At 43.9% G+C, this 12,943-nt stretch overlaps 1 protein-coding gene across 3 annotated transcripts in view; it reads left to right on the forward strand.

Annotated features, from left to right (window-relative positions):
* Positions 1-1,257: 1,257 nt before the first annotated feature.
* LOC125015946 (raftlin-like) overlaps positions 1,258-12,943 on the forward strand; it is a 126,564-nt gene continuing 114,878 nt past the window's right edge. For 2 of the 3 annotated variants that reach the window (XM_047598052.1, XM_047598054.1), the window contains exon 1: positions 1,258-1,952. The gene's annotated coding sequence lies outside the window, so the exon portion shown is untranslated. The remainder of the gene's footprint in view (positions 1,953-12,943) is intronic. The other variant, XM_047598053.1, reaches the window with a different exon arrangement.

Genomic DNA, 12,943 nt, shown 5'->3' on the forward strand with positions numbered 1-12,943 from the left:
AAGTGACAGAACAGGCAATGCTGTAACTGTTGGAAAGAGTATTTTTATTTACAGTCTAATAAAAAAGTGAGCTTCCCTTGACCTGCAGGAGGAAACGCCACAGTTTGGACCGTTCCTCTGCTAACATAGCGTCTATACTGCAAAACTAATTTGAAAAAAGGTGAAGAGCTGTTGTGCAATTGACTGAATTAACAGATTTGAAAAGCAGTCAGAGATATATTTTATATTTTTTACAGATATCTTTGACTCATAATGAAGAAAGAAGTTAATGTAACTGGAATCCAGGCACAGAAACCTGGTGTTGTAGTTCACATTTAGTGTCAGGTTTTACTATTAATTTATGCTGTATGTTTTGATGAAGTCATATCTTAAGTTACGCTCTGCAGGGCTGTGAGATAAGTTTGTGGATGTTGTTGTGTTGTTGTAGTTACGGCTGACAGTAACTATTTCAGTTCCAACGTCATCCTTTTAACGCTACAGTATTGTACGACTAACGTTACTTCTCAGCAAAGCTCTGAGCGTTAGCATCTTTTATTTAGCTACATTTATCAGAACTGAAATGACCTAAAACTAAATGAAACTTAAACTGAATCTAATCCACTTCTCCTAGTTCATATGGATCATTGTTGAGTCCAATTTCCCTTAATTTGATCTGATAATCCACATTTTTCCAGGTCTCGTTGTATTTACTGATATATTTCACTGTGTTTTTGCCACTCAGGGGGGGCGTGGCCTCGTGATGTCAGTGTAGACCCTCTATTCACGGCTTCATCTCTAACGAAGTATTTCCACAAACCCGATGAACCGCTGCTATTTCTTCTGCAGCCACCCACTTTGCTCCCCACCTGTCCTCTAGGGGGCGTCCACGTAGCCGGCGTGACGCTTTTTAAAGCATCGATGGAACCCACCAGTCGACTAATCCGTAACAACCCTTCGCTCCCTAATAAAAACTCCTCAGCCGCTCCCACAGCGTGAAGGTCTGAATGTTTCTATCGACTATGTGGCACTGCTTTCTTTCTACTTCTTTCTCTCTAACAGACTATTGATTACTCCTTCTGTCCGCCCACCTTTCTTAAGTCCTTTACTCCCTAAACAACACCCACCACCCACCACCCATCACCCCCCTCCTCCTCCTCCTTCTCTCTAACTCTGGTATTTCCCAATGAAGCCCACCTCCCCCCTTCTCTCCCCCACTCCTCCTCCTCCTCCTCCTCCTCCTCCTCCTCCTCCTCCTCTTTCCCTCTCCTCAGATGGATTCTTCAGTCAGTCGCGTGGAACTGGTGCGGCTGTCGGAGAGAAAGAGAGAGACGGATGCAAACGCTGAGGCGGAGAGGCAGCTCCTGAGCAGACGCTGGGTCAGAGCGCTCAGTCGCTTCAGACAATCACGGGAGGGAGCGAGAGAAAGACACAGGAAAAGAGACCTGCACAGAAAACACAGAGGCAGAGAGGTTTGAAACGGGAGGAAGAGACAGAGGAGGGAGGTAAATATGTGACAGGATGTGGTTTCCCTGAGCTTGCAGAACACTGGTATACAGGCATACTTTGAGCATGACCTAAACAAGCCGAGTGTACAAGTGTAGTGTTTGAGCTCCATTAGGTGGTGAGAGGGGAAGACGAAGCAAAAAAAAACCGCTGGAGCTGCTTCTGCTTCTGCTTCTCGTGCCGCTGAGCCTAGCGCAGCACAACAGACGCTTCTCTCGTTTCTCTGCCACCGACACCCGGAGGACTGTGTTCCCCTCAAAGCTCCGCGGGCAGCTGAGGTCGTCTCCTCGGACAGGATCTGAACCCTTCCTCCTCCTCCTCCTCCTCCATCCTCCCCTCTTTTTGTGATTCCTCTTCCACACCAGAGTAGAATGTCAGCTGGAAGCTCCGGTCCGGCTGCTGCATTCGAGTCGTCCGAGCAGTGAACTTTTTTTTTCTTCTTCTTCTTCTAAAACCAGATTGCGAAACAGGTAGGTTTGCTTTTATGCTTTTATGCACGTGAATTTCTGAACTTCCCAAAACAGATGTGCAGCCCCTCGCGCTCCTCTGGACGGCAGCCACTGTAAACTTGGACTGCGTGGTGGCAAACTGTTTACGGCGGGGGGAGTTGTTTCATTAGGGGACGCCGCAAGCCACAAGTTTGGCTTCAGCCGGCAGCGAGCTCTGAAATGCGCCGCCGCCGCCGCCACATGTTCGCACGTCCGCCGTGCATCACCAGCAGAGAAGTCTGGTTTGTCGTGAAGTCGAATGTGTGATGGATGTGTGCGGAGAATGCCAACGATTCCTTCTACCTGCATCCAATCGCCGCTGATTTGTGAGCTTTTACCGTGCAGAACGTGTGCGTGTGCGTCCGTGTGCGTCGGTACATGTGGATGTTTACATGCCTGTGTGCTCCGATACACCGGCTCACCCATGCATGCATGGGCGCAGGAGGAGGTTTAAAGGGGGAAAAAAAACACGGAGAGGGGATGGCAGGAGGTGAAGGAAGGGTGGGGAGGACGTCAGGGAGGAGGAAGAAGACTGGGGGGGCATGGGAGAGAGGAAAAGGAGGGAGGGAGGGAGGGAGGGGGACGCGAGTGAGAGAGCTCAATCTCAGTGAACTGCTGATAATTAGTTCCAGCTGGTGAGTGGTGGAGCGTCGGGCTGCGTTAAGGCTGCAGTGACGGAGGGTCAGGAGTTTCTCTCACACACACACAGTCATCCAGGTCATGCGTAACATCCCAACAACATGAAATAAAAGCATCTGTAGAGTTTGCTGAAGATGATTCGTCCAAGTTTCTTCACCAGTTCTGCTCAGAAAAGCTGTGGATTGACTAAGCGTGGTTTTGAACTTGCGTGACTGGGGCTTGTTACCAGCCTACGTGTCCTGTTGTCCTTCTTTCATCTCTTCTTGGATTCTCTGTGACCTGGACTTGTCATTTTTTTCTTGAAGATGATTCATCCTACAGTTCTCAACCCTTTGAAACCGAACGGATCACCAGCGATGCGTTGAAGCACGTGGTATTTTGAATTACCGTATAACGAAGTGATGTTTTCCGCTGTTGACGTGCGGCTGAACACTGGGAAGTTGTGCTTTTGTCTGGAAGACCTTCGTGACATCTCAAGGGTGTAACTAACTAACGTTTTTTACCAAAAACTGTCTCGCTCCCCATCCTGCAGCCAACAGCAGTCATCATTACCTTAATATCACTGTTTTTTTCCCACAACGCAATGAGTAACTGTTACTCAGATACCACAAGCTGGTTTTATGTGCAGGCGGTTGTTTAGGTCTCAGGTCTTGTGGGCGTCAGTAGCTCAGGAGGTGGAGCGGTCGTCCAATAACCGAAAGCTTGGCAGTTCGATTCTGTGTCCGTTAACCCTCCTTGCTCTCAGTGTGAACTCCTCTGGTGTGTGATTGTGACTGAGTGATGTTTGGTGCAGCTGTAGGTGTGTATTAGCAGCCATGTTTCCGTCAGTCTGCCACAGGGCTACTGACTACTGAGGTAGTTTACCACCACTAGAGGGCGACTGTGTGAGAAAGTGAATAATGCATTCAATTGTAAAGCGCTTTGAGTGTCTATGATAAGGTGCAATATGGAACCGATGCATTATTATTATGGAAAGGTTAAAGCTTTATTTAGGTTTCTGCTGTAAAGTTCTGCAGAGGCTCTGGCGTTAACGCAAATCTTCTCGTGTTTCCTCTTTAGTATTTTTGGCAGCTTTTCCATCTCTGCGATTTTCAATTTGATTGAGTCGGATCAATAAAGAAAAGTTAAATCGAGGAGGTCTGTAGATGCAGGTGTTTGTTTGACTCGTGTTCGGTGAAATTTCTGCAAAAGTTTCAGTTGCCGTTGTTGAAAGTGAAACAGGAAGTTGAAACAAAAACTAGAGCTTGGATGGAGTTGTCACAGAGCGAGATAGAGCGAGATGTCTCGCACCAGCGTGGAGCTACGTGCGAAGGACTAGTGGAGGGTTTGAGGTTTAAATAGGAACATGTGTGGATGTTAGATACTTACCTGTCGTTGGAGGAGAATGTTTGGCTGTGAGACACCTTCGCTGTCAGCTACATATCAAAGCACAGACCTACATCCATGCACGCAAACACATGAAGAAACAAAGATCAGATCACAAAAACTTAAGCACATTTTGTATTTTTACCTCATTACACACTAATTGCATGGTCCTGCATCCAAAGCAGGACGGGTCAAAGTGGGAGAGATCCCCGTGGCCTTTAAATCTTCTCCGTGTATCTAAATATTGTTGTGAACGGATCACAAGCGTTGCTTTAACATTTACGCTTACAGAACTGAAACATTGTTGTAAAAAAAAAATAAAATAGACTTTCGTTAACATTTAGAATCACAAATAACTCTGTAACCTTTGCCGACGGCTTACTAGAAAACATCTAGCATCCAGCTCTTTATTATCGCTTCGTCGACGTTCGTTCTGCAGAACTGATGTTTGACATCATCCGTGCTCCAGCTCCAACCACCTCGACCGTAACCTCAGCCCAAACGTAACCAGAAGCCTAAAACCGCACGTTAACCACTTCAGTTCAGTGTCCAAAACTAGGAATCCTTCACGCACCTACTTGGATGAAGAAGACAAAAAGTCAAAGATCCAAAGATCAGATCACGAAAAGTGACGCACATGCAACACAGAAAACCCCACACGCTCCATGTCGAGCTTTTACATCAAAGGGTAAATGTGCCATTTATAACTTGCACGGAGCACGTGCAGAACTGCAAAGCGTGAGCACGTGTACATGCAGCGCATAAACACAATGCATGCTGGAATGCTGACACACTGTCAACGCATGCACACACCGATACACCGTTAATACTGTACGCACACACACACACACACACACACACACATAGGGAAGCAGTTTCCCATATGGCCTCCTCATATACCAGCCGCTCTGCAGCGCGCCTGCTGGAAAATGTGGAAGCGATTGTGGTCCAGGCTTCGCTCCGCTACAAGTGTCACGTCGAAAATGGAGTCATTACTCAGGGCGAAAGGTGAACGGAGCACGTGCACGAAGGGTTAATTCCACACAGTCTGCAGGAGAAGGATCTAATCCCGATGCAAAGAGGTTTTAATTAGCAGCTAATGTGTGGATGAAATGCTTCATAGGTCAGTGTATGTGCCACTGATAAGGACATTGTCAGGTTACTCCCTCCTGTTCTCCTGTTCTGGGTGGAAATGCTTTTTCGAATGCTCATCTGACTCTAATATCAGGCTTCAGTGGTCTGACTTGGACAAGTCCTGCCCTCCAAAGTTACAGCGTAGTCGCAAGAGCAAATTCCATCTCTGTGCTGCACCGACTCTATTTCCTGAGCTGAGCTGAGCTGCAGTGGAGGCACATACACAGCGAGAGTATTTCATTTTACTTGGCACCTTTTAAGATACGTTAAGGCACGACAACGATAATGGAAGTACAATAACAATAAGGAATTGATTTCTTTTTTAAATGCATGTCAGGGAAACCCTGAAAAAACCCTCAGGTGGCTTTAAGAGGAGGGCTCCCCCCAAAAAAGTTAGGCTTTAACTTCAAAGAAAACAGAGCAGAAGACAAAAACAACAAAACAAATAAAAATAAATCATAAAAATGTAATTACTACATATCAGCCACAATATTATGACCACAAGAGAAGTGAATAACATCGGCCGTCTGGTGACAATTCAAGGTTCTGCTGGGAAACTCTTGGACTTGGATGTGACTTAGACATGTAGAACCCACCTAGACCAGACCAGGCCCTATGCGTGTTCAAAGAATGAAAATAAAAACTGAACTCTTTCTTTAATATTTACTCGTGCAGATCTGATGGATTATTGTGAAGGAAAGACTTTCACAAATGACTCGCTAACCTTTTAGCCGACAGCTTATTAGAGGGCGTCTAATACGGCTCTTTATTAATGACTTAATCAACATTCGCTTCTGCAGAAATTGATGTTTGTTGAAAAAGTCAGCTTCATTAACCTTTATTGATGACTTATAACATTCATAAACCGAAGATTTATGACCTTTTATTAACGATTTCACATCGTCACCTGAAGACGCCGCGAACGCGACCGGAGGCCGTGAGGAATGAGGCCTTTAAAGTGAACGCGTCGTCACCGAGACGTGTGAACACATCGTTTTTCAGGAGTTTACTTTTTATCGGCGCTTTTTCTCTCAGTCACTCAGTTTGTGTATTTTCTGAATCCGTGTTGGTTTTTGCTTTCGCTCCAGTCTTTTAGCAAACATGTATTTTAATCAACTTATGTTTGCTATCTGATCCGGGGGCACGGCGAATCCCCCCGCGTGCTGTGAAATTTGATCAACGTAATTGGCTGGTTGGTGTAAACGTCTTCTCCTCTCCTCTCTGTGTGTATATATATATATATATATATATACATAGACAAACACCCACGGAGACGCAGAAGTGAAACACTCCAACGCTTCACGCTGGGAAAATATTTAGGGTGCAACTAATTGAAAGGTGGTTATTTTTAGGCAACCTTCATTTCATTCTCCTCTCATTTCGTGCTTGCTGTTGATTTTTGATGCCAGGGAGAAAAAGTCAAACAGGCTTCGGATGTGGGTTGTGGGTGGTGAGACATACGCCGATCATTATGGCCATAACATTACGACCACCTTCCTAATGTTGTGCCCTCTCAGAAACAGTAGTGGCTCATCGTTGTTTTTAACATTTAAAATGTTTTTAACTCTTAACTGCGTGACCTAATGCATCCGTCTTCAACAGGGGTTACTGCAGGAGAGTCGCAAAATATTGGGTTGATGAGACATTTTTTATATATTTTTAAATAGCACAAGACCAAGTTTACTATAGAACACATATATAGCAGGTACAGGGTCAGTTCTTTATCTCTCCATCAGTTTGGAGCCTGAAAAACATTGAAGACTCCTGTCCTAATATATTTTCTGTCATACAGCCTATTTCTGCTCTGTCTGATGTTAGTGGGGGGGGCATTTTGGGGGAGGGGCCTCTGTGGATCATCCCACAGATACTTGATCAGTTTGGGATCTGGTGAATTTGGAGCCCAGGTCAACACCTTGTGATGTTTTTCGTGGCTTTTTAAGTTGTTTCTTAAGCGTTTTTTCATGTGTGTGTCTGTGTATGGGGGCGGGGGCGGGGGCTGGTCTGGTCTAAGTGGGTGCTACATGTCTAAGAAACACCCACACGGACGAAATGCCAGGTCCGAAAGTTTCCCTTCAGAAGATTAAATTTGCCAGAAGACGGCTCAGTGTTACTCGCTCCTCCTGCCAGTGGTCATAATGTTATGCCTGATCCGTGCACATAAGAAGAATTTGAAGCCAGAGGAGAAATTAGACTGGAAGTGCTCACACTGTGTTGATGTCTGAGAGCTAATTACAGCTTTTCAAACTTTCATATCACTTGTTGTTGCAGAAATGAGATCAGTCACAACCGTAATGGAAACTCTGCGCAGTAAACATGTCTGAATGACACGGAGGCAGATAAGCTGCGAGTTTTCTCATGACGCCGTGTCATTCCTGCTGCACAGTCTCACACCTTCTCTCTCTTCGAAATGCTCGGTTACAAGATTTCGCGCTGAGATTGCTCCCCCCCCCCCTCCGCTCTGCTGCTGCGAAGGTGACAGCGATCAAGCTTTTTGAAGACACACGGTTATTTAGGCCTCTGGCTTCACCCCCCGACACGAGAGACACTATTCAGCCTCAGACGGGAGAAAATTAAAAGTATATATAAATAAAAACCAAACCCTCCCCGTGCGTGATATTTCTATAAGGTAAAACGGCTCCATGTAACGGGTGGTTCAGGTAAATTGCAGCAGTATTGATTTGGGTAATGTTCAACACGGACTCGTCGATGGGGGTGTCTGAAAATGTAGGAACTTAGCTTCGGCTGGCTTTAATAAAAAATGACCTGCCTGGAGCAAGTTCACAGAAAGCAATGAGCCACTCGCGGGAAATCTCTTCACACCCCGTCCAATGTTTCAGAGGGAAACAGAGACGCAAACGAAAACGATTTTTTCTTTTTTCTATTTTTAAACCAGGTGTTTTTTTTTTTTACTCTCTTCCTTCTCCAAATGACAAACAATCCTCCTCGTGTTGCGTCGGCCGCGGCGCGGAAGCAAAGCGAGGCGCGTTGAGATAACGTTTTTTTTTTGCTTCTTTTCAACTTTGCGCAGAAATGTACAAATCTCAAATTTATGGATAAAAAGGGAACGACGGCGAAGGAGCCGGGGAAAAGAGAAGAAACCGACAATGAAAGAGAAAGATTGGTGCCTATTCTTCTCCACAGAAGGGAATAGTCATAGAGGGGTTGGTTCCCATGGCAATAGCTGCCTCAGTGTGTGTGTGTGTGTGTGTGTGTGTGTGTGTGTGTGTGTGTGTGTGTGGACCGTGGACCTCGTCTCCTTCAGACTGTACGGAGACGAGGTCGTCCAAGGCAGCAGTGAACCGCGGAGACAGTCTGAGCCTTGAAACAGGCTGCGAGTCCCAGACAGACGCTATTGTTACTCTCAGCCTCGTTCTCGCTGCCTCACTCGTCACCTTTCATCCCTTTTTTTTTTTTTTTAAATTTCTTTTTTATTCTATTCTATTTTTTTTTTTTATTTTTTTATTTTTCATTCCTGCTGCACGCTTGCCATTATGCAGCGTCCTTGGGCATATCAAGCAAATATTAGAAAATTCACTACTGAGTTGAAAAAGCAATTCCACCTTTGGCTCATTCCGTCTCCTCCTTGTGAGGGGAGAGGGTTTTTATTTATAAATATATTTATTTATTTATTTATTTTTTGGCTGGGGGGCTAAAAATGCACGTGCTCACTAATCATTACATTTAATTATCTTTCTTTTTTTTGCATTAGTTATTGAATCTTTTCAGTCTGAGTAGCTGAGTCTGAGTTAGCCTTGGTCACTTGTTGCAGTCTTTCATTCATCACTTCTTTTATCCGTCTCCCCCCAAAGAGCAGCGTGTTTCTGTATTCAGAGACAAAAAGTCAGACTCTACAGGGGCTGCAATCATTTTTGGTATTTTTCTAACCTCAGTGCATTCAGCCATTACATTATGACCACATTCCTAATATCGTCCAGGTGTTTTTTTGGTCATTGGATTTTCCCTTCTGTAAAAGGATATTTGAGTTTTATTTTAAATTTAAAATTGAAATTCAAGGCAAAAAAACTGCTTGATTTTCAATTTCTGTTTCTAAAAACAAAAAATAACGTCAACAGAAAGAAAAAAGCGCCTTTTTTTCATATCGTGCGGCCGGAAGTTGTCGTTTTCAAAGTAAGAGCACGTATGAGGACGGTGCTGTGCAACAGAAGTTGATGAACATGGATCCGTACGTTGTTTTTCCAAACAATAAAAGAGTCTCAGTGAAAACAAACGTGACTGCAGAAAAACTAAGCCGCATATTTCAGGTAAAAACTAAAAATAACTACATATAATCAGGAAGTAGCCACTAAGCTAACATTATAGATTTCTGCAGATGATGAGTCTTGTTTTGCCAAGTCAAAATCACATCACAGTTAGGTCATATATCTGGAGCACCGTCCTCATACGTGCTCTTACTTTGAAAACAGCAACTTCCGGTTGGAAAATATGAAATGGTGTTTCTGTCTTCTAACAATTTTAGTTTTAGAAACACAAAATGAAAATGGACCGTTTTTTAAAGTTTTGTTTTCTCCATTCTTGACCCTGGTAAAGAAAAATGCCTTGCATTTCAATTTAAGTTTTTGAATTTTAAAATGAAAATCAAATAACCGCTCATTTCTTGTTATTTTAAATATCCAACCCAATGACCAAAACATACACAGACCTTTGAGTTTCCTGTTTTATTTTGTTAAATTTCTCAGCTTCCTGTTTAGTGTTTTCCATTGGTTGGCTTATTGGCTTCTCCGCCCTCATTAGTGTCATCGTCCCTCTGCCCCTGTGTTTATTTGTAGCCCTGTCTTTCCCTTTGCTCCTTGTCACAAATTCTTGTCCCCATGTTCTTGTGTCCATGTTTTTTTTTTTGTCACCTGCCATCGCTGCAGCGCTTTTAGTTGAGTTTTGTGTTTATTAAATACCTTTTTGTCTTGAACCTTGTGTTTTTGTGCATGTGTCTGTGTCAGGCTGCATCCTGCTGCCATCAAGGAGTGTGATTACTACAGGGTGGAGATGCCTGGTTCAATGTTATTCACTTCTTCTCCTGTCAGTGGTTTTAATGTTATGGCTGATTGGTGGATTTACACTCATGTAGTATTTTACTTTGAAACCACAAAAATTTTCCCCTTGGGTAACAAACAGCGTCTTCTCTCGTCTTATCTAAACCTGAAAAACCCTGAAAGTTTACGTGCTCATCGTAAAAAAATCACTTCCCCATAAAAGTCAACTGTGTTCTCCTCTTTCCTGTAGTTTCTACTCTCTTAAAATAAATAACTCCCATACATCTACTGGATTAGGGTTTATGGAGCACGAATCATCCCTTTTTTCCTAGAAGACAGATAAGGAACTTTCCTCTTAACTTGAGAACCTGAAAACAGTGTGTTTATATCTATAACTTAAAAACAGCATCAGTGGCTTTTATCAGAATGTGTTTTTGATTTGAGCTTCGCGTTGTCATCACAAAGTCAGACATTATTCCTTGTATACACTGTTATATACTCACTATATGAACCTTTTCTTTAACTGTCTGGATTTGTGCTTCTGAATTCAAACTGCAGACAGACAAAACAAAAAATGTGGCAGGAAGTGACGTCGTTCGTTACTGTAATTCTAAAATCCATGAGCTAAAATTAGAAAGAGAAGAAGAAGATGTCGGTTGTGGTTGTGTGCTGAAAGTGCACATGGCTAACCTAGTTTATGTAACGTAAAGAGATTTACTGTATGTTAAAAAAAAAACTGTGCCATCAGTAAAGGTCACATTAACATCCTCCTTTTTCATCTTCTCTGTTTTCCCACTTAGTTGCAGATTCAAGATGGCAAGGAAGTGCAGAAGGAAGGAAGTGCAGGAAGTGAACCTTTGTCAGGCATTTAGTTGATGCTGTTGCCAAACAGACACAGTTGAGACTCGGAGGGTTAGAACAAGACGACTGGACAAATCGGCCCTGAGATCTTTACTCAAAAATAACTTGTTTACTTTTATTCTGCACTGAGGTTCGGTTAAACTTGAGCCACGACTCTTTTTCGCACGTAGCTGTTCATTTTAAAACTAGTCCCAGGACCGACAACCAGCTCGAAGAAAAGGTTGTCGGTGTTTGATAGTGACTTCAAACGGTGAGCGTTCAGGAAAGCATCTGTTGTTCTACACCGTGATGTATGGAAATTGTGGTAACCGTGGCAACACCTGCATGTGTTTTGCCCATGACTGAAGGGATTTTCCCCGAGACTGAAAAGCAATGAAAAATAGAACCGTGTTTAGCCTGTGTCCTACTAATCTATATTGTGTTTTTTTAACTATAAACCATATTAAATGTGTATATTTACTATTTTTTCCCCACTTTTTTATAAATAATGTTAAACGTGCATGAGGTAGGAGGTTGCACAACTTCAGAAAAATACAGTAGAAAGCAATGAAATCTATACTCTTGACCTGAATACGTAGGTTCAGAATAGACAGCTCATGTGCTACATACTGTGGGCTGCTGACATATATATATATATACATAACCTGTATAAAAACAGGCTGCAACTCAAGTAGTGATGTCAACAAGTCTGGAGTTTGCATGTTCTCCCTGTGTCGCCGTGGGTTTTTTCGTTTTTACCAACCAATTCCTCCAAACAGCTCTCTCTTCCTGCGTCCTCCCAGTTTCCTCCCATCTCCAAAGAGACGCTCGTTAGGTTAATTAGTGATTCTAATTGGTTGATTGGTGTGAGTGGGAATGATTGCCCGTCTCTCTGTGTGATAGATGCTGTCCAGGGTGCACCCCGCCTCCCCGCCCGATACTTCTCCCGCCCGCGCAGTGTTTGTGGAGGAGAACTGATTATGTTCGGCAAAGATCTGCCAGGTCAATCAAATAATTTGGACGGGGCTTCGGTCCTTAATGAAATCCTAGCGCACCGTTACCGGAGTCACGTTCTCGTAATAATGGATTCTAGTAACGCCGGGCTACTAGACTGCAGGCCACAACAGGAAAAACTTTGTTTTTAAGAATGCATGGTCTTGTATTTATGAAGCGCTCTTTTACTTGTTATCATTCAAAATGCTTTAACCTTTTAACCATCAATAGACGAAATAAAAAGTGTGGCTGAACACTGGGAAGTTGCGCATCGTTGGAGGAACGATGCAAGACCAGGGAGCCCCAGGAAGAGAGAGTTGTTTGGAGGAATTTGTTGGTTAAAATGAAGTTAGTTACACCCTTGAGATGTCACGAAGGTCTTCCAGACAAAACTGAAGGACGCTTTAAATACTACTGCTGTGAAATGCTTACTTTTGTAAGTTGCTAGCTCGTAGCTTGTTGCCGTTTATTCTTTCCTATTATTCTGTGCACTTTTTGCTTTTCTGCCGAGATTCCAAATTGCATTTCGACGTGAATGGAAACCCTGACCCCATGTGACGAGGATCCAACCGCTAAGTGTCACAGATCAGACCCGCTGATCCTCGTACGTCGCGTTGCTTCCATGTTTGTTCCTGGACGCGCTGAACGACCACTACGTGCGTTCTTCTCCGTTTGACTCAATCTTGGGAGTCTGCTTGTCGAGGTGAAAGCAAACACGGGTCGCTTGAATCCGAACAAACAATCGCTGCTGTTGTTTTCCTCGTGAGGTCAGCCTCGATGGTCCCTCTCCACCCACTCGTCCTCCCTTCTAGAGCCCTTGACAGTACTCCTCGCGATTAAACCCCGGATGATAGCGGACCAGCAGCGTGCTCCTTTGGCAAACAAAGCCCAGCGCTCCACTTTACTTGTCAGATTAAAAAAAGATCAAAAGTCAGAAAAAAGGCAAAGAGGACGAGGGAGATAAAGCGTGGGACAGAATGAGAATGGAAGCGAGCGGGCTTAAAAGGGAGACTA

Source organism: Mugil cephalus, chromosome 11 (assembly GCF_022458985.1).
Source record: "Mugil cephalus isolate CIBA_MC_2020 chromosome 11, CIBA_Mcephalus_1.1, whole genome shotgun sequence".
Lineage (NCBI taxonomy): Eukaryota > Metazoa > Chordata > Actinopteri > Mugiliformes > Mugilidae > Mugil > Mugil cephalus.